We start from the raw sequence: 23,882 nt of genomic DNA, 5'->3' as shown, positions 1-23,882 counted from the left end.
ACTGATATTCATTAATTTGAACCCAAAAATTTAAGGAAAGCCCCACCTGAAATGTTGGATCTGCCTGCATCATGCATCTCTTGGGAGGAAATGCAGGACACAGCTCACTGAGACGAGTACCCCCATTGTGTTATGGGTGTTTCAATTAATTCTCAGCGTATTTTAACCATCTACCCAGAGGCCATAGTAAGTTTGTTGAAGAATATTTTCCCCTACCCTTTCATATGACTGTTCTTTCCTTCTCTCACTAGTATTTAGACAGTCTGGTGTTCATCAGCATGCCCTGCTGGTCAGGCAGGCATCTGTTTCAGCTTCAAGTGGTCTGTGGGGAAAATGAAAGCTTTTAGGTTCAAGAGGCCAAATTATCACCTGAAGAGGGTCCCCAGATCAGAACATCTGTACACAGTAAGTAGGTGTGCTTCTAAATATCAGATTTTTGGAGACGAAATAATCTACAAATGCAAAGGTGAAAGACTTGTTCACATCACTTACTTCAAATAGTAACCCTACAATCAAGGTTAAAACTTTCTTTTCAGGTAAAGCTCTTTTTTATGTACGTGTCACCCCTATGCTGTTCACTATACACCAAATGCAATGACAGGGCCAAATGTCATTATATCAACTTATTTTTATATCTGTACAGCGATAATATTATGCTAAATAATCACCCTTCTCTTTCTCAGTTGCTCAAGATGCCATACTCACAGAAGGGCACTGTTTCTGACAGTTTTTCAAGGCCTCCTATGTTGGATTTGTTTGCTGCATTTGATTGATCTTTGATGAATCTGGGTTATGACAGCAAACTATTGTAATGCATTGTGTGTTGAAATCAGGCCAACAATGAGTTTGTTTTACACCTTTCATGACATATGAATGATTTACAATTTTTTTCCTAAGCAGCAGGAGATTGTTTGATGCTGTTCCAAACTGCCCTGGACAGTAACTACTCACACTTCTGAAATGTAGGAATGCTGTAGAAGCTACCAGAAGCTCTGGCATTGCCTACAGACAAAGGCAGGTGTGAGGACATCCTGCTCAGCAGCACTCTGTCCAGAAGTGGAAGGTTATAAGTGTACAGTCAGGCAAAGGAACTTCATATTGATCACAGAGATCAAAACTTCCTCAATAGGACTCTCCCACCCCTTCACTCAGGGCTTCTTGTTGGCTGGTGGAAGGTAAATTTTTTCAGCCTGAATTCAAAGGATGGGTTACCTAGTGAAAACTCCAAAACTTCAGAGTTTGTTCCTACATCTTTATGATAGCTAATCTTTCCCATTTCTGCTCTTGCCCACTGTTTGTATCTCTCATTTCAAATCTCAGCCTTCTGACCACATTAGTTTTTCTTTTTCTGGACAGTTGGAGGTTTGTGTTCACGTACAGGAGTCAATGCACATCAAAACATTCCTAAATGCCAAACCTCACAGACATAAAATAGGTGCCTAAACTGAGAAGCATAAGAAATAAATTTGCAGAATTAAAGTTTAAGTAATTTGCCAGACTAGTTGCTCTAACTTCATCTTCATCATCCCTCCCTTTCAGCTGATACCAATAGTTAGCAATAACACAAGTGAAATGAAAAATAGGTCTCTGTGAAACGGTAGCAAAAATAAAACTAAAATGAAAGAAAGATGAAACATGGTGCACTGTGTAATTAGGATCATTTAATTTTCTATTTCACTAAGTGAAGGTTGCACAGGGCTGATCTCTGCAAGTGGCTGTGAAGTAAAAAAGCAATTTTCAAGTATTTCTGCTCTGTCCAAGTAATAACTGATAAAAGGGATATAAACCCCTTCTTGTTCACAATTTGACAACATCTGACAGAACAAGTTTCTCTACACTGCTATATTGAAAAAATAAAAATCAAAGCAATTCTCCTCGTAACTAAGAGCCCACACCACCAGCCAGCGCAGCTGGGAGATCTGGATCTGCTGCACCCTACCTGCCCAAGTGGAATTTCTTCCCTTTATTAATCTCTCTGGCAAGTGCTGGCGCTGCCACTATATTTAGCCAGCTCATGCAGGACTGGCTCCTGCTGTCTTCAAAAGGCATATCAGGTGCTGATGCCTATTTTTAAACAGGACATCTAAACTTCCCAAGTGTGGCGACCCATGAGTTTGGACATTCTGCTTTTAATCAAGTGAGTTAATTAACTACAGGGCTCTAAAGGAAAAAAAGGCATCAAAGAGGAAGAGCAGGCTACAATAAAGCAACTCAAGATCCGAGTGATAGGAGCTCCTCCTACTTCAAGCACAACTAATCAGGGAAGGAATTCTTTTCCCCTCCCCTTATCTCTGCCACTGAAATACAGGCAAGGCTTCTTCCTTCCTGCAAGAGGCTGACATCATCTTTTGTTCAAGAAAGTCTCTAGCACTGGTATTACTTACTCTCAAATGGAAAGTTATTCAACAGACAGAATTTTGTCCCTAAATACCTTGCCACCGGGAGGATACTAAGATAGTATTGAGATCCATGATTGACAGTAACTACAAACTGCTTTACACACATTGGGAGAACCTTGTAAAACAAGCATGAGAAGTAGCTATGGTATGAGCAGTGATGGCAACATGATAGGTTGGAACAGGATGCAAGGGGGGTTGAATAAACTTTAAGGTATTTTCAAGAGAGATAAAGTATGTCATGCAGAAGTTAAAGAATTTGAGAGAACCAATCACAGAACCCAGGATTACTTATAACCTCACCTACAAAGTGACAGGGTTATTACTTCTTCCTTATGCTAATTATACATATAGTGAAAAAGATATCAAATAGTTTCAACCATTCTGAGAACTAAAAAAAAAAAAAAAAACCACAACAAAAAACCCTAAACAAAAAACCACAAACCAAAACAGCTTATCATTATTATTATTATTTACACAGATAAACTCTAACACAGTGGAGCTGTTGTTTTGAGCTGTGCTGCTGGGGAAAATGCAAGGATTTCTGTCTGTTCAATGTAAAAGGCAGATACAAAGAGATATGGGATAAGTCAGAGTTTAGCACAAAGTTGAGAAGTACTGCAAGTGCTTATCCTCTTCTGTGACACAGAGGCAAACACTGAAAACATAGAGAACATGATGATCAATGGACAAAACCCCCCTATCTGCAGAAGAGATGTACCCGCTGTTGATAGTGGGTGTCATGTTTTGCTTCTGCAGAGATAAGTCCTTGGTCCTCTGTTTTCTCTCCCTCTGACATGTGTACACACAAACACACTCTCCCTTAAACACCACACTTAACAAAGTGCAACAGAGGCCAAGCTTCACAGGCAGAGGTTCCTAAATCTACCCCTTTTCAGATAGATGAGATTAATGTTTTCGTGTCAGCCTGCTGACATTCCAATTTGCTCTCCAGCTTAAAGGCCTTCCTTAAAGCAATGAATAAAGAAAGGACAGTCAGCAGCTTTCCTTTCTCCTTTTTTTCTCATCTCCTCTTCTCGATTCATACATATACATGTCCTCCCCCAGATTTTTACCCCAGCATTTCTTTTGTTAAGTTTTCTCCCTTCTCAGCCATTGGACATGGTTGGGTTTCCTTTTCTCCTGAGAGACAGAGACAGTTTTGGACACAGTGACTTGCAAGACACAGAGTGGACATGAGTCTGCCCATGGAAACCTGATATATCTCCTCTGGTTAAAATAGCACAACTAACTGTAAAATTTCAAAGCAGCTAGACACTGAGCAGCTAATCCTACCTTACTTACCTCCTGCTATGTATTCAAAAATAACAGCGTTCTCCCTGCTCTAAGAAAATTCTCACCCCAGGCCTATAAATACCAGCAGCACCAGAGGAGCAGCCGGAGCGGAGGTCCCGCTCTGCCGCAGGACCACAGACGGCAGATCACACACCCCTGCTCACGTGGCTTCCCAGAAACAGCCCCAGCCTTAAAACTGACCTCACTGCAGTTTCTGCTTCTTTCCACTGATGAAAGGAGACAGCATGGCTGGCTCAGATGTCAACATTTACCTTGTAGACATCTAAAGTTAGCTGAGCTGAACGGAGCTCCAGACATGACAAGGAGCACAGGGCACTGCACAGCGCCTCAGCAGCTGTGACAAGGGGTGCTGGTAAAGACGAAGGGTAACCAGAAATTAAACACAGGTTCTGCATGGAAGCACTATAAAATCTGGACATCTTCCTGTGCCCACTTTATTTAAATAAGATGACAAAACTGTTGTCAAATTAGAAATGGAGACCCTATTTGTAGAAGCTGAAAGTCTTAGAATAAAGAAAACTATGGCAATTTATCTGATTGGATACTGCAGATTTTGACTGCAGCTTCACTGAGTTGAGATTTGAAACTTTTCCAGCTTAGTTGTAAGTCACAAAACTCTTCATAGCTCAAGTCAGTAACAAATCCAGAACACTTTTCTGTATTGTGTCATACGCAGCACATTTGTTTCTCTCATTTGTTGTTACAGACAACATTCATGCCTTCAGTATCCTCTTTCTTTGCTCTGTTTCTCCCACTTATTTTCATTCCTAACCTTTAATGGCAATTTTGAAAGCAAATCACAGCATTATTTCATTACTGCTTGATTCAATATGCTTATTTGCTTAAAAAATGCTCATAACATCCCCATTGCTATAAGGGCTGATTCCCCCAGACAGCTCTTGCTGATATTATTGTATGCTTATTTTGTTTAATTACTAGTCCTCAGATACAAGTCATTGAGTCATTTCAGTCAGCCCCATTTCAGAGCAATCAAGTCAGCTGTTTAAATAATGTGCTTCCACTTCTCATCTTCAAGGTGAATTACTTCATTGGGAAGCAGAGTACTGTTAGCAGCATCTGCTGTGGTTAAATTAAAGGCAAGAGTCAAACTCTCTCACTGTTTCACAAACACTGAGCAAATTTTTGAACTAACTAGATTATTGAAAATTTGTTATATAATTTAGGAAGAAAAAAAGTAATAGAAGCAAAAACAAATAAAATAACTCTCACACCTATCTGGTAAGAGACATGATCAGACACTACATGTTTTCTGCCACATGCTGGGCTTGCAGTAGGATAACAGACTTTAGAGGCTTCCCCACCATTCATCAGGTCCTATAAAAACTAAAACTAAACAGGCTTTCCCATCCATCCCTCAAACTGATCTGAGCAGTCATTTACACCGGTCCCAGGGAAAGGATTAAAAACTGTGAATTTTCAAAGGAGGGTGAACTCACACACATCTGGTAACCTATAGAACTCTTTCAACCCAATTTTCTTCTGGCTGACATCTCTCCTTAATGATACTCATTCATGGATCTGATTTAAAAGAGAACAGTTTCCTCTGACAAATTTGGTCATGGAAGAAGGCTGTAACAGGCAAATCTACACCTCTATTTGGCAGAAGTTCTTCCTAACTGAAATTCATAAAAAACCAATTTTTTAAATCGATTTGTGTGTGCTTTTGAAGTTGAGAGTTTTTCTTTCTTTGTGTCAATCATTCAAGCCGTCAGATGACCTCTTTTAAAAATGAATAAGGAGAGCAACATATATGTCAAAGGCAAATTCTGAAAAACGCCATAGAAAATATTTTTCTTATGTATTTATAAAATGTGGGGCAACTTTGTATACAAGTATCAAATTTAAGGGAAACTGAAGTAGGCACAATCCTGAGCTCTCAGCTCAGGTGTCATTTAGGAGATGGACTCTTGGAAAACTTTGCCCTTTGGATAAATGTGTGGCCTCTTGCACTGGTAGTTGTGATTCTTTCATGTGATATCGAATGGTACATGAGCAGGTTTGGACAGTCAGCCCCAGTTAAACCTCAGGAAAGTGAGAATGGGTTTTTAAGCAAGGGCCAGCTTGTATTTGGCTAGCAGGTTTTTAAAAGCATGTCTGTAAAAGGATACTGCTGCAAAGGAAGTAATCCAGCTTCAACTCCCATTAACCCTTGACAGGTATGACTTAGCTGAAATCTCACACCTTCCCTGGTTTAGCTCTAAGTGCTCAGATATGTACATAGATAATTCTCAAATTCCCAGGGTTTATAGTTCCCAGCTCCATCTAATGAAGAAACATCCTCAGAGTGTTTATTTTTTGAATGCACTAGCAAGCCTCCCTGCTCTCAAGTCTCTGAATGCCCATTTCAGCCAGCTACCAATTCATGTCACACTGTAATGAGCATGAAATTGAACTGTAAACCACACTTGGCCAAATTAGTATTAACAGAGGCAGGGGAAGTAAAACAGGAATAAGGGAAACCCAGTTCACAGCTGTGCAGATCATAACTAAAGTGCCACATGCAAGAACAAGATTACATTTTCTAACAAATTCCATAGAGATTAAGTCATCAAAATAATTCTGGTAGGGAGGATGGTTAATTCCACTAAACAAATCTGATATATACAAAAGGAAGTCTACTTCCTCTACAATGGAACCTATAATAGATTTGAGAATAGCTGTAATGGCTAAAACCAGAGAACTTTATGACCATAGTAATGCAGTTGATTACACAATTAGGCAAACTTCGAAATTATCAGTTGCATTTTGGAAATGTCTAAAAATCCAAGTATTCCCACTCATAAACACAAGTGGAAGATAGATTCTGCCATACGCAGTCTTAGGAGGTGAGGGATATTAAAGTAAACATAGTCCTGGAGAAAAAGATCCAAAGGAAATGAAACTACTTATTTCCAGTCACAGAAGGATTCAATAGAGAATTGAAAATAGTGTGGAAGTCCTTCCATCCCATCTCCTGAATGATGGCCCCGAGGCTGTACATAATTACAGAAGTATAATAAAATGTTCCATGTAATACTTGCTTTGTCATCCTTGAATAGACACAGACACAATGCCAGGCAGTTTTAGCAGTATGCAAAGAAAAGTTAATTTTTGATTCTTTCCCACATCTCTATATTGGATATTTCATACCTCTAAGGAAGAGGGAGAAAAGGCAGACTCAGGTGCAGCTTTGGAGTGCTGCAGCAAAAACCTCTTATGGTATAATTTCGCCCTAGGACACAGAAGAAATTTTGCTGTTTTTCAGAGACGAAGATACGGAGAGAAATAACAGGCATGGAAGAGGAAGAGAAAAGGGAATGTCCAAGACAAGCTGAGGTTAGAGGCTGAGTTGGAAAAAAGAATTAGAAAGTTACAAGAGATGGAAAACAAAAATATTGGTTAAAAGATCTAATATGGCTAAGCAAAAACAAAATATTAGTCCATGCTTTAGGAGAGCTCTTCTCAATACTGGGCTCTCAAGAGAACCTCAGGGAAGCGTCTCTTTGGCACATTGATCAGTGACATGCCAATTACCAGGCTGCTGTAAGAAGCAGCTCTGCACTGAGCAGTCAGGAATGAGGAGGCTCTCAGAAACTGAGCAGGTTGGGAGACCAGGACACACTGCTGGAGACAGTGTCTCACTGCAGTGCAGGGAAGGAACAAGAGCATGAAAAGCCTGGGGAAGCAGGCCCAGCTCCAGTTCATTCTCTCTCCATGGAAGTGGCAGTTCCCCTCAGTCTAGATGGTGTACACTGACCTGTTCTGAGCACAATTATAACCGTTCAAAGAATATCTTCTTTGCCAGACAGTACAGTTCCAATCATCCACACCGCTCAGTTTCATGTCAAATAACACTTAGACACAATTATTATTACTAGTAATAATCTCACCACCAAATTAATGTGAGGTTTTGCCTCAACATGAACATCATACCCCTTAGGATCAACAATTAGAGAAAGTAAAGCATTCAATAACCAGATTTTGCTTTTCCTGTCCATCAGGTGCTAGTCTTTGACAGGACATGAGGAGTGGTTTATTGCCTCCAAGACCTGCATTCTCATCCCAAGGCAACGTCCAATAAATACACCAATACCTCTGTTAGGCAAACATCTTTGTGGGAGAATGAGTGCTGTCCTTGTGCTTGGTCTCACATCAACCAAGTTCTATTCATCCTTAAAACTTGCTTGTCCCCAAAAAAGTATCACATATTATTAACAGCAAAGATGTAAGATCAGACTTACTACACAACAAATTAAACCCACAAGACATTATCTTCTTTTTGATGTTTAACTTGGGGTATGTGAAGAGAAAAAACAATGCAAGGTGAAATAGATAAACCCTACATGCAATATTGTTTCTCACTTTAGATCAAGCAAACATGCAAAACCAGACAATCAGCTCACAGGATGAGAGTTGAGCTCTCTTTCTGCAGTCTCAGAAGCAACAACTCTTCCCTGACACATAATTAATGAAAGGGTTCAAAATTTGGGCAGTAACAGGAGCCTCAAAGAGCTTCAGACTGCTAACTCCCTGTGGGAGTCTGCCAAGCCAGCTGAGGGAGTGGTGTGGTTTCTCCTTGGTAAAAAAGAAAACCAAAATTTGAGTAGAACATGTCACAGTCCTGACAAGTGCTGTCAGAGAAACAACACGAAGAGCTGGAATCTGAAATGCTGCTGGTGCTTGGGCTGAATTCTTGCCTCGGGAAGGCGAGTCCTGGTAGGATTGTGACTCACATGGAGGGAAGTTAACAGGACAGGTCCATGAGGCAGGTGTAAGGGCAAATATCATCACTGGACATGACCAAAGGTTCTCCAAGAGCTGAGCAGTCTGAGTTGCCACTCGTCAGATAAAACAAGGCCATGGCTATGGTTTCCTAGGACAGCAGCTTCTAAAGTTCATTTCCCCCCAGTCCAGGGACTCCAAGTCAAACTCAACGTTCGAGAGAAAGCTCACTTTCATCACACACACAGAAATGCAGGTGAACACCCCAGGACAGGGCAATGGCCTGTCAGCATCCCCCAGGGTAGGATCACCACGCAGAGCTGCTGAGCACCATTTGCTGCCAAGTGTTCACACGTGGCAAACCAACTGTGGTTCTGCTCTTCCCTCTCCACTTCCCATCTGGAAGCCTGCCTCCAGCTCCCTGCACGTGGTGAAGCACTCATGACCAGCAGCTGCAGGCCTAGCAAAGCCACCCAGTCCCTATGCTGCCACCCCAGCAGCTTCTTGCTCTACAAGCAAACAGAAAGATGACAAATGAAAAATGAGAAGTAGAGGGAAAAAGAATGATCTGGGGAAAGGCAGATACAGAGGGAACAAAAATAATAATCAGGAATAAGACATACTGCACAACAGCAAGGAAAGAAAAGTTCAGAAGGCACGGAGTGGGATAAAAACCTTAGAGTACACAAGAGCTGAAAAGGAAGGCAAACAGCAGCAACAAGTATCTTTTGCTACACAGGGCTCTCCATAGAGGAAAAAAGGGGGAAATTTTGTCTCTAATTGGAATTAACTACTTCCCTTCACCTCTACAGCGCATCAGCTTCCAGGTTTGTGTGTCAGTTTTCTCTCTCCCCGTCTGTGTGGGGTGCAGCCACCTGCAGCCCCGGGTGCTGCAGGGACCGGCTGCCAGCCGGTGGGAATGGCCAGGGGCTGGCCCTTGCAGAGGGGTTTTCACCTGGTATCACAGCAGGAACTGTCACAGCCCATTACCCAGACCTCACATACAACAAAACAGTGTATTCATTTCTATTCTAAAGAAATTGCCGTGTTCATTTGGACATGCTTATTAAGGCATAGAAAAAATAAATTTGAGCAACTGCCAAATTTAAAGCCTCATGTTTGATAATTTTTTTTTCCCCCAAGTAGAATAATGGGCCTAATCCATATTGTGAGCAAGTATCCTGTAAAATTTAATTAAAAGCCCAAAGCTGGTAAACAAAGTGATATTATGACAGCAGAAATATAACAGTTTTGTGAAGTTTCAATAAGTCACAGGTGGTTCACAGTCCATGAACCCCTCTGCAGTAACTACCTACTGTACTTTTTTGTATATGTTACACACTGGAGCTTAGTGCCCCTAAATGTTTCCTGGAAGAGGAGATGAAATAATTATCTTGGTATACTTAGCCTTCACTAAACAAAAAAATATTTCCATTTCCACCCTTTGGGATTTCAAACGCCCTGAAGTTTGATGGTTAAAAGTGCTGTACTAAGTACTAAGACAGATCATAAAAAAGGTTCAGGCTTTTCTCCAGGGAAATGTTATGCTGTGATCTCACTGTTTTCCCAGATAAATTTCATTGCATTGTTTCTTTTGCAGCAGTTTTAGACCCATGTGAATGCCATAGCCAATACCAGATGTGCCTCCACGCACTTGCAAGAGAGCTCTGAACAAAGAAAATCCAGGAGAGCTGGAGTTCTGCTTAATGAGAACAGCCCTGGGACAAAGCTTTAATAGTTTAACTAAAATTACATTCAAAACTTAATTAGCAGAAGCTCTGAACTCACAAGCCGTGGCCCATGAGTTCTAATACACTAATTAGCTAAGACACCCTTTAAAGCCAAGTACAGCTAAACCTTCTTGAAGAGCTGTCACGTGAGCCCTTGGATCTGAGGCAACATTTGTGCTGCACATGGGAAGTTCAGCATTGTTCCACAACAGTGCTGCTGCACATTCAGTGACTGCGGGCCCCAATTACTCTGGGTAACAAACAAACTATAAAATGTTCATAGCACACAGCCCTATACACAAGGAAAGATCAAAGCAAACTTCAAACATGGGCTGTGAGCAACCTGGTCTAGTGCAAGGTGTCCTGCCTGTGGTAGAGGGGTTGGAACTGGACTGTGATTAAAGACACTTCAAGCCCAAACCATTCTGTGATGATCCTACAACTTACCTACAGTAATGTCAGCCAAAAAACTTGGACAGCTAGACAAGGATTTTCAAAACTTCAGAAAAAGTACATCTTAAAGAAGGATAAAAACAATAGCAGTAAAGAGTAATTTCAAGCATGCAAAAATCTGACATTTCAGCAATTTTGAACAAATTGTCACTTTTTTGAAAGTAACTTTGGTGACACAGTCTGTCTATTTTGACAGATTATGCTGTCTAGGAAATAAAATTCACCATAGGATCCCAAATCAGTTCTGGGTTATCCCACTCTCTTTAGTGACATTATTTAAGCAAGATTGCTGATTTCAGTAGAAAATTTGGTTAAGTCCAGATTTTGGGATATGAAGAAGGACTGCAGGTATTGCAGAACCTCACAAGGAATAGATACAGTGGTTTTTTTACTGTAAATTTTTCCCTTTGAAACTAACCCTGAAAAAGGCTAAAATACCTTTCTGTTATGTTGTGTTTCACGTAAACATCTATATTTCAGCTGTTACCATTTCCACATCATGGAAGTTTTCAACATGCATTACACAGTGGAGAATGGGAAAGAGAAAATTTAATTTAGGGACATCTAGGCAATTTGTATTTATCAAGGAGACTATCCTACAGTCTTAAAGAAAAAGAACAAAAGGAAATTTTACACTCCTGTGACAGATTTCCAGCCAGTGAAATCCACAGTGATTAATTTATTTACCTTTGAAGGACAAACAGAGACATTGCCAGGATTTGGTTCTCTTGTGCCAGGGCATTTCAGTGGCTGAAACCTGATGCTTCTAACAACCAGTCATTAGTTTTCTTTCTCTGAGGCCTTATTTTTCCTGCTAAAAAGGTGTGTTTCTACCTTTCAAGATAACTAACTTAGGCTAAAATTAGACATAATTTGCTACCCTTTCCAACAGGAAAACTGGGAAATCTCCTCTTTCTCTGCCCCCCAAAGCAATCAAAACCCCTGCAGCATTATTGGGTTATTTTATTTTAATGAATCTTGGTCAGTTTATAAATGTGCTTATATGGCTGGCTGTAACCACAGGGGATAACCTTGAGAACCTAGAGGATTACTCCAGCCCTTTGCCTCATTTTTTTCTAATGCACATGTGACACTCAAGATAGAGACAGAAGTTTTTTAAATATACAGCAAACCAGACAGAGCCACCCCCTGGCTGGTGCTGACCTTGTGTGCCAACCCCCAGGCACAGCTGAAGCACCTTGTACAGCACCTTGTCTTGGCTGTGCTCCCACCCTGAGACAGCACACCACTCAGACCTCTGAGTTTTAAAAATATACTTCTGCTGGAGTGATGTCCAGTGCCAACATGCAGATTTGACAGATAATACAAACTAGCAAACTTTGACTAGGGACAAAGCACAGCGTGCTGTAGGAATCCCACACATGTCTGAAAACTGGGCCCTGGTACGGAATCTGACCAGAGACCCTTTGAGTCTACTCAACACATGGAACAACATCTCACCCACCTCGGTGGGTGGGCACTGGGCACCCATTCTGCTTCCACCAAACGCTGCCCAGAGTGGCAGGCAAACATCAGATATTACACATTGCAACAGTCCTGTCACGTGGTGACTACTGTTTTACATGTGGGACTGCATAAAACTCACACTGACACAAATCCATAGCTAATAGCTATTAGGGTGCTTACTATCTACATGAAGTGTCCTTCTTTTCGGCTTTATATAATGTACATGAGATCCACAAAACATCAAGGGAAATCTTAACCAGGAGTGCAGAAAAACTTACTCCCAACAGGTTGAAACCAATAACAAAATAAAAAAAGAGAGAGGAGTACATCAAAGTACAGTATTTAGTTCTGCTTGTATGTGTAAAGCACTAAGTCTTCCCTTGAGGATACAGAGTTGTGATGTTTGCTCCTGCACTGTGCTGCCTTCTTTAAACCCATAGAAAGAGTTCAGGCCTCATGATAACTTTGCAACTGCTGATCCAGTAAGCTGCTTAAAAAGACTCTTGATCTCTCAAAGCAAATTTTTTACTTCCAGTTTCAAGTTACATTCCCTAGTTCAAGTGACTAAAAAAAGAAGAATCAAGGGGAAAAAAAATTAAAATGAAGAAAAATTAAAATGAGACACGCAAGCTTTCCATAGAAATCAGCCAGCAAGAATACAGCCACAGCCACTGTTCAGATTTCAGTTCAGACTGTTCAAGGTAATAGGTTGGCAAGGAAATGAGGTTAATCTTCCCCCTTTCTCCTGTAAGTAAATGTAGAGAGGAGTCTAGCTGGATCTGCAACACAAAAATGAGTTTCTGCCACAGCCACAGCAGTGACTGCTGCTCTGCAGTTGTAAGGAAATGCTTCATGTCACAGGGCTGGGAAGAGAAACTCGTGGAGGAAGAAAACTCATGAGGTTCATCATCCTGCCTCCCTTCCAAATCTTCTTTAGTCCCCAAGGAGAGATAATGCAATCTCAAATTGGGTTAGATTTTCCACTGACTGTCAAGACAGCCTGTCCCAGCCAAGAGGGCATTCTGCAGAGCAGAGCTCTCAGGAGCCCAAGCTGGGGCAGCATCCAAGCACCTCTCTGGCTGCAAATGTACCCTGGCTTCCTTCTGTTTCAGAAAATAATTCACAGAAATGAAGAAGTTCACCAGAAAGACACCTAAGATAGTTTTCCTCTTTCCATGTTACGTTTGCAATGAATTTCCCACAGATGGAGAAAACCTGATCTTGTGACCTAAATCTTCAGTTTGCAGAACTGTTTGCTCTGTAGACTGTCATGAACAAATTAAATGCAAAATGACTTTATCAGAGGCTTTTATTTCTAGTAAGCACCTGGGGAAAAAAATAAACAAGCAAACAAAAAACAAACCAACAAACTCTTAGAGGATCATTAAAACACTAGAAATGCATATCTAAACACACAGAACAGTCACTGTGCTTTTTTCCTACTTGTGAAACAAGACAGGTTGCATTATAGAATCCTCTCAAATTCAAGTATTCCTGTCCATCCCAGATGAACAATGAATGAGCTGGTCTGTAACAATGGTGCCCCAAAGGCCCTGTAGCAGTTTTATTTATTCAATTTAGACTTCACTTTCGTTATTTTCAATGAGACAGGGTTCAAACAATAGCAGTTCTTATTGCCAATCATCTTATTCCTGCACATTATTTGACTAGCAGCACTGCTTCCTAATAACCATATTTGCTTTGTAATTAATGCAGCTAGAGTTTGCAAAAATTGCACAAGTTGTATGAACAAGGATGAGGCATAAAGGCCTCAGGCCCATTGAAACAAATCTCTCCTTTTCACACATTCACTCTCAAAGTGTAAACATGAAAAATATTTGGCTCGTTTTCACTTTTTTTAGGCCACACAAGACCAGGAGGTGGCAACATTTGGATACTACTCTCATCCTGAAATCTTGAGCATCTGGGAGAAAAAAAAATACTGTAAATAAAATATAGAGATGATTGAAGTAAATGGGGCCTGCACATATGAATCCAAGAACTTTATTTGGCCCATAGAATGGAAAACCAGCATCAGCTAAAACCACAACAGAAATGGATATAATTTGTCAGGTCCAAATGCAAGAATACAAATGGAAATGACAGAGACAGAACACTAAAACCTCAAAGAGGATCTGCAATAGACATCAAAATACTTACAGAAATTACAGAGAAACACACTTGAAAATAAATGAGGACAAGCCTGTTAATATAATTCATTCCTCCAGTGCAGGAAAGGTAAAATAGAGTATGGAAGTCAGGATGTGGGGGGAAAAAAAGGAGATTTATCATAAGTAGCATGCCTCTGTTTACAAAAAAAAAAAAAAAAAACACAAACAAAAAAACCCAAAAAAAACCCAAAAAACCAAAAAAAAAAAAAAAACCAAAACAAAAAACAAACAAATAAAAAAAAAAAAAACCCAAACCACCAGTTAATAGTAACTTTCTACTGCCACCTCTTGCCTCTCAAACCAGCACATGCCCTCACCAGGAGCAGTTTATTTATGCTGTGCACAAATCCAGGAGGTTTTCATGCCAGGTAGTTTAAATACTGATGCCCCTGTGATTGTGACAGCCGAGTGCTTTTATGCAAAATATGACTTAAAAATCACACAGCATGTGGAATGAATCAATAAGTGAGCAAATCTGCTCTCTCATGAACAGTTTTCAGATTCCTGTGTGAGGCAAAGCATAAGCAGAGTCCTTGGGCAATCAGACAATACACCACTGAACTTTATGCAGCAAGGCTTGCTCTTGGATTACATTTCTGAAAGCAGTGGTTGGCAGAAACAAACATATCTGTCTTCTTGCCAGAGCTTGATGAGCTCCTTTTGGAGAAAAGGATGCCCCTGCAAAAACCAGGCAGAATTAGGCTTTTCTGAGAACTGGAGGTATAGGGAGTGACCACTTTAGAGTTTGTGTTTTCAAGTGCCTTGCCAACACTAAAGTCTCAAGACAAGTACTATTTTACTTCAGTAATGTCTAGCAATTATTCTCCTCCATCTGGATCTCAGAATATCTCTAGATACAACATGACAGTGTCTGCCCACCCCTCTGCCAGTCTGTCAAAGAGCTAAGCCTTTCTATTACATGACTCTCAACTCTGATGCACACACTACATCGGGCTCAGCCCCTCTTTCAAGAAGACATTCTTACAGGTATCAGGGCTCTCCATTTTCTTCTGTAAGGGCCTCTGATCTAGAAAGAAAGAAATTTGCTGGGATTTATATTCCCTTTCTGTTTTTCTGAAGCTTTTGGCATTCTGTCTTTATCCTTCATGTCTGATATTTGAATCTCAGTGTTCTGACAGACATCATTTCCCTCCTTACAAGTGTTTCTATTACTCTTTCAACTCCGAACTGATCATTGTTCTGATTTAAATGCAACAGTTCGGTTAACAAGTTGTCTAAAAAGATAATCAAGACTCCTTTTCCTACATTTCCTTGTCACTTGCTAGCCTATAATACTCAAGGGCTTCTATTCCAAAATCTCTTTGAATTACAGCTCCTCATTCACTTCTGGAAGACTGAAGGTTGGATTAAACTTCTTATATTGCTCCTGTTACAGCCTTGAAAGGACTCTTTTTGTGTCTTGCGTTACTTTCTTTCCATTCTTCATGTACTTCTTTGTCATTTGCACTTCAGTAGCACTCGGAGGTCCTGACGAAACTGTCAAAAGAGGTTTGCACATTACAGCTCTGGAATAGAGGGGCTCTGCCCCAGGAGTTTGAGATGGAAAGAAACAAAGAAAGGATCGTTATCTTTGTGGGAAGGATGAACAAGCAAAATACAGAAACAAGACTTGCCCAAGCTTACAAGGAAGTCTCTGAAAGATACAGAAAGAGAGGCCAGATCACCTAGAGCTGAAGGGCTCCCCATCTCCTCTCTCTGATTTTCTCTTTCCCAGGGCACTTGTGCCTATCTGAACTCAATTACTGAGTTGCATTCAATTATGCAAGACCAACATATAAATGGCTGTCATCTGACTTTTGTAGCCTCCAAAATCTGTTTTTCCAACTGCCACAGACGGAGTTACAGCAGACCAAAAGGAATTGATTTTGAAAAATGAGTGAAAGGAGTAAACTGGAATGGATGATCCCCATTTCCATTCAGCAGCACCTCAAGGTATTGAAAGGACTAAAATGACAGTCCAAGAAATTTGATATTAAATGAAGCAAACACACGCTTTGAAGAACAGAACATAACATCACTTCTAAGCAAAGATGAGATGATAATTTTTCACAAAAATACATTTATTGCTGAATGCCTTATAAAAAAAAAAAAATTAAAAAATAAAATTCTACAAGAACCCCAGCCTGGAGCATATAATGGTTTATGCAACAAATACTTGTGAAATGCCTACTTAAAAAGTTAAACCCCCTGGAGGGCTTGTGAATCTTTTAGCTGTAATATACCCCTGGAGGATTTTATTTTGTATCCGCCTAGCCTAAAGTTAAAGAGCACTTTTTGAACATGTTTGCTTTACTTGAAGCTAAAATCTGGGTTACTTGGGGGAGGGCAATGGAGAGTCTAATAAATCTTACAATATACTTCTTGGCAAGAAAACTACTTACTGGTGTCATGAAGAAACAACTTTACTGCTCTCTGAAGAAATATTGGTTTCAGAAGTTACTATTGTATTCAAGACACATGGAAGCTACATTAAATCAAGTTGTGAAACATACTTTGGAATATGTGTTTAAAAAAAAAAAAAGTTAAATCTTAAAACAGATTCTGACATATTAAAAACAGGAGGAAAAAAAAAAGAAAAAAAAAAAAAAGGAAAGTTTCTAATGCTTCCATAAATTTTGAAGGAGGAAGTTTAAAACTTGGGTGTTCCTCTCCATAAGTCACATTCCACAAAGAAACAGCTTGATTTTATGTATATAGTTTTACCATTCAAACTTCAGTGAGGTTTTTTTTAAGCTTCTATTTTCACCATTAAAAATTTCTAAGCAGAGGAAACGTGAAGAGGGAGCCCACTTGCTCTGAGAATACAAGCTAGAATATGTTTTCTTACTCATATTTGAGAAAGTGCCATAACTCTTGGCTCACAATGCTCCCAGTTACTTTCTTCCGCAAACACTGCATCCACAAATGGATCAGCTAATTAATCTAGACATAATTAATTAAGGCCACCAGCAGCAGAACAAAATTGCTTTGCCAGTTGCCCATGCATCTGGATGTCCTCCCATATGCTGCCCAGAGGAAAAAATTGAGAAACCTAATCTTTACAGAAAATCAACTGTAAAAACAATAAAGTGAATTCAGACCCTTTGAAAGAAAGCAGATTGAGTAGTCAATTTATCCTCTGAACAGGCTCAGCTCAGACAAGAGCAAGGTGCCATGTTCAATTCCGTACTTGAGGGACCATTACTACAAAGGAAACAAGTTGAATTCAAAGTCCCTCAATTTCTGTGCTTTCTGTTTGAAGATGACTACAGGAATTTGAAATGAGAGCAGGTGCCACAATTGTCCTCCTGTGGCATAGTTGGTAGACTGTTAACAAAAAATGTTTTCTTGGAAGTATTTGCAGCCAGGACTAGCTTCTAGTTCTCCTTCCTCACATGATTTGCTCTAGGCTAAAGAAGCTAAGTCAATAAAATCAAGGCAATGATTAAAAAAAAAAAAATCTGCATATAAGTTAGACAGATCCTTGCAGTCTGTATTTTTTAATTCCAAACTGCACTTCCTTTCCCAAGCCTGGATATAGCAGATATGGCCTAAGCCACATCATACAACTTTTGTCTTGTTAATCCTCTGTTGAATGCAGAGTGTAATTGTGAAATTATGGTCAGTTAGACCAAGTTTGTTGGATTTTGTTTGTTTTTTTAAGAATGTGATGCTAATGATACAGAGAATTACTTCTCCAGCTGCTAAAATGAATCCACTTGTAGGCCAGAACTGGAACCAATAGCTCCTAAAAAGTGCAGAACAATATTGCAAGTGAGCATCCTTTTCCTAAATGTGACTGGATTCAAAATTCTATAGGACATTTTCAATGTGTACTTTTCATATGGCAAAGACTCTTTAAGGTGGAAACTTATTTTCCAATTTAGCATTATCTTTTGCTTCCTCCCTCACCATTCCCATGGCACTGCAGGCAACAAAAAGAAGAGGGTTAAAAGGAAAAAAATACAAAAAAAAAACCTTCAACACCTCAATGTATGCCTTTCAAAACATCTCAATTCTGATGCATCTGAGAATTAAACTCCATCACTGGCTACTTGTAATTGAAATTAAGAAAGTAGCATCTTTTGAAAGCTCCAAATTCCAAAGTAAACTTTATTGGGAACCTCAGAATAATTGTCTCAACTCTGCAAATTAGAATGAATATTAATGTTACACTGCTACCACTACAAAAGGCCTACATCTTTTGATAAAGACACTGATGTATCTCAAAGCGTCCTGGGAGGTTGAAGCTGAAATATTGCAAGAGAAGCTGGCTTGGATCTAGGTTTCAAAAATGACAAAAAAATTATCAACCTTCAGTTCTTAACTGCCTAACATTAGTCTTCAAAGTTAAAAGGAGGATTAAAAACATCACTAAGTAAAGCAAAAAAATACCAGACATGCTAGATTTCCAGCACAGTCCAATTTTATCTCCTAATTATTTAAAATGCAAGCTGCCAAGTGCACCAACCATTATGACAACAAAAATCTGATCCAACTTTGCAACAACAAAAAAATGTTTATCGGAGAGGTCTAAACCACAGACTCATTTTGTAAACTTGGAAGCAATTCCAGAGCTAGTGCCATACATCTCAAAGGAAAAGATAAACCTTCACTCACATTTTTATGTAACAACAAATGGATCGGCAGTCTCCATGCAAAAAAAAATATTCAAATCCTTCACAGTTGAAGCCACAAGACTTCAACAACAACTCCTTCTTATCAGGGATATTTCCACTAACATAAGTGCAAGTAAAACTCTTGGCAGAAGTGTCCTGAATCGTGCGTGTCAAGAGCAGGGAGCGAGGAACAAAGCTGGCTCTCTGAACACGCACTTGCTCCTTACAAGAAAGGAAACATTTTGCCTGCTTCAGGAAGGGTCTTCCAGGGCTTCGTCCCCTTCCAAATCATCTCTGATTTCCAAAAACTTTATACAGAAATTGAAGCCAAATGGCACCTGAGAGCTATAGAACAGTGAACTGAATACTTTAGCAGCTTGTGTGAGAATGAATTGCAGGCAAACGCATTTTAAGTGGGAGGAAAATTTCACGTTCTTACCCACCCCTCACATATTCTCAAATGCTTCTGGAGGACGAGCTGGCTCAGCAGATCAGAAAGGAAAATGGTGTCTTTCAATAACGGGCTGCTGTTCCAAATTCAGCCCAGTCTAGTGGTGGCTGAAAGCTATTATCCAACAGGTGGCCAATGTTGAATGAAATAGGAATTTCCCTTCCAGTTTCTGTTAAATGCCTGCAACACACTGGCAGTTTGAGCAGACAGGTCAAGCTCTGGCTTTCCAAGCTGTGACTGAGGTGTGCTGTCAGGGCAGGACAGCGGCTTACACCTGTTTCGTGGCAAAGGACTTCATTTAACCAGTGCTGTTAAACCGGAACCAGGAGTGAGCTTATGTTTTTAAAAGAAAGATGAAGAGGAGAATTTTACTTAAAAAACTTTTGCCTGATTAATCCCAGCAACGGGAGATATGTCTAGTGTGTTTACACTATATAAATTATTATTGCATCAAATTAAACTCAAAACAACTCTTAAATTTTGTTTGAAGCTAGTAGCTGTAGGACCTTGCCATCTGATACAGCTCTGCTATCGTGGTTTATGAAGCAAATGACTAAGCTATGAAATTTTACTGGATGAACCTCAGCAAAGTGCTTCAGGCTAGTTTCTCAACATTAGGACATCTGAGAGTATGGCTACATGGCAGGCATTCCACAGTAATAGCTCGTGTCAACACTTCTGCTGGGGTAAATAAAGGCATAAGCTGCCTCAAATTACCTTGTATTTACTGTGGGGTATAGGGGATTGCAGACAGAACTCCATGGAGCAGCCAGTTGTTGGTGTGTCCACCACCTCACTCACCATCAGAGACCATCTGCATGAGACCCAAAACTGCAACCAAACTCCCAGAGCAGCCTCCAAAGCACTTGGTCCTGAGATCTCCCCCCTAACCAGGCACAGTTTTCTACACGGATAAGAGGGGATGAGGGGCCTTTACCTCTCCTAGCACCGCCATTCCATTCTTTGCCTGGTTGCCAAACATCTTCAGTGCAGACAACCTATTTTAAGCTCCCTCTGACACTGGATGTCCCTATAGGCTTAAAAGGCATGGCAAACCACCATCCAAAAGAACAGCCTCTAGGAGAAACCAAATAATTAGCAACATGTGTTTTGGTACAGAAAGGTGCAGAGAACATGGCCTTCCCTTTCAAGGCGCACAAAGGAAAAACCTTGGAAAAGCAGGGAACTAGATACTGTTTTCTCAACAATATTTAGTCTAACTCAGCCTCCACCTACATTCACTTCTGCACTGAAAGAAATACACTGTGTAAACTTTTTAACATTTTCTTTCCTTTATATCCTGCCCAGTGTCTTCTCTCAAGAGTATTCAAAAAAGCTGGAAAAGGGCAGCATCTCCTCAGGTGACTCTACAGTAGGAAGTGTCTTCTGCACCACAAGACTAAATATCACTATTCCCAAAGCTGTGTTTTCAGTTGTGTGTTATTGGTGACAATGTCATTGATGACCCAGTAACAAAGAGAATAATCCCCACATTGTCAAGACTGTGGCTACATATATACGCACACATTCAGGAAAAAGAAGGCAAATTTAAAACAAGTATTTCAACAATAACCAAGTGTTAAAAAATGGTATTTTTCCTCCTAAATGCATGGATAAAGGACCTTTTGCTAGTCTCTGAATTTGCCTTTCAGACCTACATCATCCAGCAATGTCCTACCCAATAAAAATATTTCTGCAGAATTTAATAACTACATCTATAGCACCTTGTCTGAGATTCAAAAGCCTTGGAAATTAAAATATGGCAAGAGCAGAATTTATGACAACTCTGTGAAGTAATGTCTATGCATGCACTCCCCCTTCATGTCATGATTAATTTACTGTTAGGACTATATTGTAACTAACTTATTTTTAAGTTACTGGTTCTTCCCCAAAACAATGCCTACCCACAAAAGCCAAGCTGTTGGTCCCTGCGCCTGCTGAGCCGTTTTCTGCCCACTGAATGATGGCAACCAGAATAAAAGTCAACAATTTTCAGATGTGTTAAAAGCTTCAAGCTCTTTGCAGCACTCCCCATAAGCCATAAGCAAATGTGATACTGCAAAATGGCTTGTCATCACCCTCTTCCTGCCCTTCCCAACACATTTATTCCTCATGAAGGGATCTTTTCTCTCCAACAGCACCTTTGAGATACTGAAACCTTACTGCTCTAGTATAGGAAATAGCAGGCGAAGATGTCTGCTCTTACACAAACAATTCTATTTATGAACTGAAAACAACTTCCAGGGTTGGCATTTTCAATATATTTATTATTTCAAGGATCATTAATCTTTATAAAGGACAGAGCTCTGAGTTATAACTAACTGCTGTCAGCATAAACTGCTAAAGCCATGCCTAAAGTAACAACACTTCTACATCGAACGGTATCATGTAAAATATATTCATTGAAAGGGAGAAAAATCCCATACATCTCAATTTTGCTGGCATAGATACACTCAATTATTCTGTATTTTCAGTAGAAGAAAGAGAAATGGACAGAGTTCAATAAACTGAATTTTGAAGACCCTTTTCCATTACATACTTGAGAAAGTTAAGAGATGTAAACTGCAGCTTTAACAATTCTGAGTGGAACTAAAACCTGCACTACTTTCCAATAACTATTACACCTTCAAACAGACTGCTACTGCCATGTCTTTACACACAATTTTTCCCAAGTCCCACTGTTAGTCGTCCTCATTCTCTTTCACAGATCTGAGTAACCTTTTTTTCAGGAGTCAAACAATATAGACTAAATTCTCATTTAGTCTCTACTTCAGTATTTACTGGCATGGTTACATATGGAAACAGATTGCAATAGGTATTCCAGAAAAGCTGCTCTGTAAACACGCTGTATCACAATAAAAGTCTGCACAAGTAAGCACATTCATTACTGAAAAATAAAAGCACTTTTCATTCTTTCATTCTATGTCTGTAACAAAGGGTCTTATCAGCTTCCCTACATAAACAAGCAGTAAATAATTTGCCCTTTCAGTCTTCCTGGTTCAACCACCCTTAGCTCTTCTGTGAACTTCTTCAAGCTTGCCCATTATCTTTTTGGTTTTGGTTTTTTTTTCTGGGAACAAAAAGATATTGCAATGGTGGCACACAATCACATATTGCACACTGCCTGTGCACGCTACCAGCCTTGGATTGCCTCAGCATCCCCACTGAAGTACACCAAAGTGTGCAACCCCACACACACTTGTACCCACAGATCTTATAGGGCCAAGATGAGCATTTGCAAACTCCACAAGGAACGAGGGGGAGGGCAGAGTAACAATACTTTAGATCCATGCTAGTTTCTGAAGAAGGGATGTCCCCTGCAATACTCCAAAAGAACAGCAAGTAACAACTCAGCCAGGGTTGTAGCCTGCACTCATTGAAATTTCCTACTGACTTTCAATAATTCCCTAATGAGGAGTACAAAAAGTCCAAAAGGAAAATGATTTCTCTAAAGGTCACATTCAAATGCTTCTGAATGAGTGACTACTTTCAATTCTGACCTCTTTGGTATCAATTGGAACTTGGCCTGAGAAAATGGTTTCAGGACTCTGCCCACTGGTTTGTTTGTACAGTGGCACAGGAAATATGTAAATAGATTAAATTTACAACAAAGTGCCAAGCATTTGAGATTGCTGGTTCTGTAATATTCTGCGCTACATGATTATAGCAGCCAGAGCCTGACTCTAGGAAGTCAGCACTAAACCCCCTCTGAAAGCAGACACCCTGCAGTGGCCCATGGACTCTCTTTCCACCATCCCAGCACCATCACACGTGTTCACACATTATCAGCCTCTGCTCAGAGCAAGGCCAGTCTGAAATTACATTAAATGTCACACACCAGGCTACAGATACAATGGGTGACAGCCCAGGGGAAAGCATCTTCTGTGCCCAGCTGATTTGTCCTGTTCACTTTTGGGTCAGTGATTCTCACTACCATTCATAAATCATGTCTTCTGAAGAGAATTCAGATTTAGAGCCCTAACCTGCCCCTCTAGAAACACATCACTGAGTCAGACCCAGCCTAACAGATCTGAGCAGGCAGCTTAGAGAGTTTCTTAGTGTTCCTCTTCCCTGTTTGAAGTCCTCCAAAACCAAGGATATTCATGTTTATTAAACTAAACTATGTTTAGTTTAACCCTTTACCATCTAACAAATTATTTCAATTACGTGACTAATGAAATGTATCGAACTATCAAACTGAAACAAAGAAAGAAAAGCTTTCCTGAGAAGACAGCATGACAGGACATTTACTTTCTTCTCTGTAAGAACATACATGTTTTCACTTCAAGGGAATATATGAGAGAAGCATTATTTTTAATAGACAATTACTGGTACATTTTCAGCTCTACTAGACCTAGTCAAGTTCTTTGCCTGAATATTCAGAATTTGCCTAGTAAAAGAAATTATCTGACTGCAACAGAAAGAAATCTTTTCTAAAACAAAGATATAATGAAAAAGTGAGACTAGCACTACGAGCACAGAACATCTCTCAAGCCACATGGGTGAATTTTAACATTTATATCCCTGCTAACTAGACACAGGCTCAAACCAAAAAC

General features: G+C 40.0%; 1 protein-coding gene across 2 annotated transcripts in view; it reads right to left on the bottom strand.

Annotated features, from left to right (window-relative positions):
• The window catches only part of NKD1 (NKD inhibitor of WNT signaling pathway 1), a 108,206-nt gene that overhangs the window by 65,640 nt on the left and 18,684 nt on the right, over window positions 1–23,882 (bottom strand). The gene's annotated exons all lie outside the window — the stretch shown is intronic.

This window comes from Motacilla alba, chromosome 11, assembly GCF_015832195.1.
Source record: "Motacilla alba alba isolate MOTALB_02 chromosome 11, Motacilla_alba_V1.0_pri, whole genome shotgun sequence".
Classification (NCBI taxonomy): Eukaryota; Metazoa; Chordata; class Aves; order Passeriformes; family Motacillidae; genus Motacilla; species Motacilla alba.
The sequence above is the reverse complement of the archived record's forward strand: the minus strand, read 5'-3'. Positions and strand labels throughout refer to the sequence as shown.